The following is a 6,425-nucleotide window of genomic DNA, read 5'->3' on the forward strand; positions in this document are numbered from 1 at the left end:
CATGACTTTTAAATTATATATTATAATTGTTTTTTATTATTAGTAGTAGTAGTAGTAGTAGATTCAAACTATGCCATTATAACCTGGGCTATTGTACAATGTAAGTGACACATACAAGGCTAATACAGGCAGCCCTGGAGAGGTGGAGATCTATCTGAATACCAATGAAGAGGTCAAAGATCACCAGAGTGCAGTGCACTTTTTCTAAGGCGATAACCTAGGGAAGCTCCATTAAAATGGAAGGAAGGTATGAAGAGTTCGGGGGTCAGTAGTAAGTAATGTAGATTTCAGGGGTTGGTAGTAAGAACCGCTGAGTCTAGAGATCGGTAGTAAGTAACACTCAATGCAGTAGTCAGAAGTACGTAATGCAGACAGCTAGGGTCCGTAGTAAGTAATACAGAGTTCAGAGGTCAGTAATATGTAACACAGAATTCAGAGGTCAGGATTAAGTGACGCAGAGTGCATGTGTCTGTAGTATGTAACACAGAATTCAGAGGTTAGTACTATGTTAGTACTATGAAGAATTTAAAGGTTAGCAGTAGGTAACATACAGTGCAGTGGTCGGTAGTATGTAATACAGAGTGCAGGGGTCAGTAATATATAAAACACATTTGCAGAGGTCAGGAGTGCAGAGGTCAGAAGTATGTAGCGCATAGGTCATGATTAAGTAACGGAGGGTTCAGGGATCAGAAGTAAGTAATGCCAAATTGAGAGGTCAGAAATAAGTAACGCACAGTGCAGAGGTCAGTAGCATGTAACACAGAGAGCAGAGGCCAGCAGTGTGTAATGCAGAGTGCAGAGGCCCACAGTATGTAATGCAGAGGTCACAATTAAGTAACGTTGAGTTAAGGGATCAGTAATAAGCAACACCAAATTCAGAGGTCAGAGATAAATAACACAGAGTGCAGGGGTCAGTAGTATGTAACAGAGAGTGCAGAGGTTGATAGTATGTAATGCAGAGTGCAGAAGTCATGATTTAGGACCAATTCACACCCGCCACTGAGCTAAACGCACATCGACTGGTGTGCGTTGCCCGTCACAGTGCCGATGCATTGATCGCACATCGCACTGTTCTTTATTTGGTAGAATCCATATATCTTAGGGGCTCCATCAAAGAGATCTCTCTGCCATCATTTATGGTTCTGTTCACCTTTGCAAAGGTATTTTTTTTAAAAACATATGCCAACAATGTGCACTGTGTGTACATGACACAGGCACATGCAGCTGTTGTGTAAGAACCCGCAAACTTACTTTTTTGTTAGCTCTCCTCTTCATCTCCTCATGTAAAAATGTCTGCCTGTGTTTTGTAAGTTCCTTCTCACCTCTCCCATTCATTAGTATTCAGAGTAGCAGCCCCCCTTCTCCCCCTGGGACAGTCTATTGTCTGTAAAGGCAGAGGTGCTGTTTGCTGATCATGTTACAATGAGGCTAGGTTCACATCAGATGCAGTGCGTTCCGTTCCGATTCTGGCCAGAACGCACTGCATCGCATAGCGGCCGGCTCACTGTGGGGCAGGAGTGGGGCCGTCACTGTGGGGCAGGAGTGGGGCCGTGCGGCCGATCGCAGTCACGGGATCGCAAGGCGCATTGTGCCTGCGGTTCGGTCCGGTGCAATCAAAATGCTGCAAGCTGCACTGGCAACTTTTATTTATGCACATTTTTATGCAGGAATGCACTTTTGATTCCACAGATGACGGAGGGTGCGGGTACCTTCGTATCCGTCCTGATGTTAGGGGGGAGGTTCTGTGGCATTCAGGTTCTTCTCTGCCTTCCCCCACTTAGGGGGTCTCCCTTCGGGGGAGCCCCTTACCTAGTACTTGAGGGTCCTACTTCGGTAAGACCCTGAGGATCGGGGTCCGCCGGCCTTCGGGTAGGTGAACCAGAGTCTTCCTTACTCCAGTCAGGAATCTTGCGCCCCGGGGGGGTTTCAGGATTATGGAGGCCCTTCCTCTTCGGAGGAGGACCGAAGCACCCTCGTGCACTTTTTTGTGTGTGTTGTGATTTCACTTTTTTGTTTACGAAGCACACACCACAGACTTAAAAAAAAATTACAAAATTCAGCCAGTCACTAAATTAACTGAATTATCTGTTAATCTAATCATCTCATTCTCATTGTGTATAGTAAAAAAAAATTCAAGTTCAATTGTTAAATAATCAGTAATCACCTGGAGAGATCTGATTGTTTTAGGGACAAAAGAGAGCAATCTAACGTGTAGATATCCAGCTCCCAGGATGTGTCTCATCGGCCAATCCATAAACATGAATGCTCAGCTTGGTCTAGCTCTCAAGATTATAATACACATACAGGCATGGGAGAAGTATAAATGCTGCTCTGCCAGAAGTAAGAGAAGTAATTTTGTGTAAGCTATGAGTCGCTCAAGTTGTAGCTTGCACAGGTCTAAGTACTCTCCCCATGGGAGAGCGCTGATGCTTGATGATTGCACTAGTACTGTAATATGGCCTTGCATTGGAAAGCATATGTTTCCTTTAAAGTGAGCTAGTAGGGGTAGAAACATAGGAGCTGCCACTGCTGACTGATTTGTCATCATGATTCTGACTTCACTGCCTACTTATCCAGTGACCTGAAACAAGTGTGCAGGATGTGAGTCCTGACTTCACTAGCTGCATGCTTCTTCATTCACCAAAGAAACCAGAATCGGGATGACAGCTCCAGAGCGTGCAACTTTAAAAGCAGGTCAACAATGCCAGCTCCATGATCTCCCCACAGGCAAACCATATTGTTCATGTATTGTAATGCTCTTGCACGTATATCTGCCATGTGTCTCTGATTGCAAAGGACAGTCCACTACTTTGATGATTTGTCCTTTTCCGGGTCCACATGTTGCTTTCAGTTTGTACCTTCATTTCTGTGGGCTTTTTATTTAACAGTTTATTGAGAGAAAGGACCCGATCACTTCAGGAGACATGATAAAAGGGAAACAATTTTAATCCATATGACCTGCTGGCCAAAAGTGTACCTAGAAACAGGCCACTGTGACTATGTTGGGCCACATCACTGTCACAGTGGCTCATATGTCATTACTCACTATAAACCATACCCATGCATTAATGCATTCTCATCTAATATTCTTCCTCTTTCCCCTAGGAATGCAGGGAAGACAGGGAGTCATGTCTTCACCAATAGAGGGCCCAGGAAAATGCCTTCTATACATACAATCGGTCTGGATTACAGCTGCTTGGGCTATAGGTGAAGTACCTGAAATTTCTCAGCATTAATTCAAGACTGCCCTGTAGACTTACTGGGTCCTCCACAGGTTCCTCAGGAAGTCTTGTTTCCTGCAGAAAACTCTCAGGAAACGTAGGCGTAAAGAATGCACAGTACACCATAGTAACTTTGTATTAGCCACTAATGTAATCTTGTAATATACAGTAACAATTTATAATAATGCAATATATCCTCCCCATGTTATATGTTCCTATGTCTTCATATTGGGGGAGGAAAAAAGTGACTAATGGCCTTACAGTAAAGCAGTATAAGAGCAATGATGATTTAGTGCAAAGTGCTGTAAACCAATGCGTCCAATCAGATGTAAAGGCTATGGAAGTCAAAGATTAATTATAATAATTAGTTATTGGTTGCTGCACTCTGCACCTAGCTCTTTGCCTGCTTAAATGGCCCAAACTGTAATAAATACAGCTATACATACATTCAGAGATAATGTTGTGAGGTTGCTGCAGTATAAAAAGAATGAGAGAGAGCTAAAGGCGGAGGGAGAGGTGTCCCGATGTCTGGGCATAGGGCAAAGGAGAGGGGTATGTGACTATATGTTGTTTGTGTATAATAAAAGGGAGAAGGGGGACTGTATACAGATACCTCTTTATCATTAATATGGCATGGGAGGAACCACTATTGGTCAAGCACAATGTCCTATTTACAGGTCTAAAACTGCAGAAAAGAAATTTGAATAGTTCCCCTTTCGTAATTTTCCTTTCCTGGTGCCTATAGATGGCAGCATACCTATGGTTATGAGCGGAGCATCAACCATATGTATGCTGCCATGTAGGCACCTGGAACATTGAATTTCCATAAATTTCCTTTCCTGGAGCCAATACATGGCAGCTTACCTAGGGTTGGTGATCCACCTATATCCATAGGTATGCTGCCACATAGGCACCAGGAACATTGAATACTTACCTTTCTTTACTTTTCCTCTCCTGGTGCCTATACATAGAAGATGTTTAGTGGTAACTGTTGAGTCTAGAGGTGCACCGAAATAGAAATGTAAAAAACGAAACCGAAATAAAAAAAATTGTTTTTATTTTAATTTTGTCAAATTTTTTTATATTTTTTTTTTAAGTTTTACATTTTTTAAATATTTATTTTCATTTATTAACCACCTCAGGGCCTGCCGTAGTAAAAAAAACGGCTGGCCGAGAGGTCTCTAGATCTACATATTTTGCTATCACATAGTGGAGTTTTATTAGCCCCCGTATGTGATAGCAATAAAGTTTAGTGGAGAAAAAAAAGGAAAAAAAATGTAAGTTCCCCCCCAAATTTTTTTTAAAGTTACACGTAAAAAAGAGTAAAAAAAAAAAAATGTTTTTAAAGTCCCCACCCATACACGCATGCAAACATGCGTCGGGGGCGCATACGTGCAAAAAAGACGATTGCGCCTATTACGCCGCACATGTTACATATGGCCGCGAACGTCGGAGTCAGAGCAATAAGTCTAGGGCCATCAATCACTGATAACACTAAACTGATGAGCGGTAAAAGCTTTTAAAGCGTCGCCTAAGGCCAATTTTGGGTATGGTAGTTTTCTGCGATTTCGCGGGTGCGCGCAATTTTAAAGCTTGACATGTTTGGTGTCTATTTACCCGACGTGACCCGATCTTTTATATTTTACAAAAAAACTGGGTAATAATAAATGTTTCCTAACATAATGTAAAAAAAAAACTTTTTTTCCCCAAAATTTTCTGTAATTTTTTATTATAGTAAAAAATAAAAAGAAGAAAGCTCTATCTGTCCCCAAAAAAAGGGTATAAAATTCATTTCAGTACAGCGTTGCATGACGGAATAAACGTCAATCAAAGTACTGCAGCGCTGAATTCTGAAAAATGGCCTGGCCAGGAAGGGGGTCTAAACACCTGGTCTTGAAGTGGTTAATTCATTTTTTATTAAATATTTTTAGTTTTTATCAATTATTTTAGGGGCTTCGGGGAAATATTGGGGGGTCTAAACAGACCCCTGATATTTCCCTTTTAAAAAAGAAAAAGAGATTGAGAACACAAAGTCCTCAATCTCTTTTTCTGTATTCCCTGTTTTCAATGAACAGGAATCCTCTACGAGAATTCATAACAGAGTATGTTTACTATAACTACAATTATGAATGAACATGAGGTGATGTAGATGACTTCCCATTCATTCTTATTTGAGGATATAGTCAACATACAATATCCTCAATTATCTACAAACACTCAGCGATCACTGATCGCTGAGTGTTTGTATCTCGCTCTCCTCTGTCACAGGAGGCTGATCGAGCGGTGTAGGGAGGAGGGCCCAGCCCAGCCCAGCTAGAGAAGGGCGTTGATGGCCACAGGTGGGGCACTTCGAGACGAGTGGCTGTGGAGATGGTCCCGCTGCCATGAAGTATGGTACATAAGCTCTATGCATAATTTTGAACTGAGTCTCCCTCCACGTCTCATTTATGATAATTCCCCTGATCATATTATAAGCATGCAAAATGTGGTCCACAATATCTGGTTCTTGAAAGTCTTTAGACCATTTCCTCACATTTGAGGCCGAGAGAGGAGGGACGTAGCAGAGTTGGCGCTTGGGATAAAGTTCAAAATTGCCCCGTTTTCAGCATAACCTCCAGAAACGTCGGAGTGAACAAGAACTTGCTTTCATTTTTAAAGCTTAATGAACAAACTGAAGAGAGAAGCAGATTGGTTGCCATAGGCAGCTGGTCTAGATTCTGTTTGCTCCAGTTTTGATCAATTCCTCTCATAGTCTATAAAATTTAAAATAAATAAAAAATATTCCCTCAAAAATCGATGACATTTAGGGCCCGTTCATACTATCCAGTAGGTTCATGTCACAGTTTCCTGACATGAATGCACTGTATTGCATAATCAAAGTCTCCCCGCGTTTCAGTGCGGACGGGAGGTGTGTCTACGGTGCCATTGAAATGAATGGCACCAGAAACACACCTCCCGCCTGCAGTGAAAACGCCTGCAACAGAACGCGTAGTACAGCAGTGCCCGGCATTCCAGTGCATACACGATTTTTTGCAATCACACTGCAGTAGAACGCAAGGCATTGCTGTACCAGTGCGGGCGATCGCACTACGGGCTGGAGGGGTGTCTGTGGTGCCATTGAAATGAATGGCACCGCACACCCCATAACATGGGGAGGCTTTGATTATGCGATCCAGTGTGTTCATGGCACAGAACTGTGACATG

This window comes from Nanorana parkeri, unplaced genomic scaffold (genome assembly GCF_000935625.1).
Source record: "Nanorana parkeri isolate BGI_ZX_2015 unplaced genomic scaffold, ASM93562v1 scaffold586, whole genome shotgun sequence".
NCBI classification, from domain to species: Eukaryota; Metazoa; Chordata; class Amphibia; order Anura; family Dicroglossidae; genus Nanorana; species Nanorana parkeri.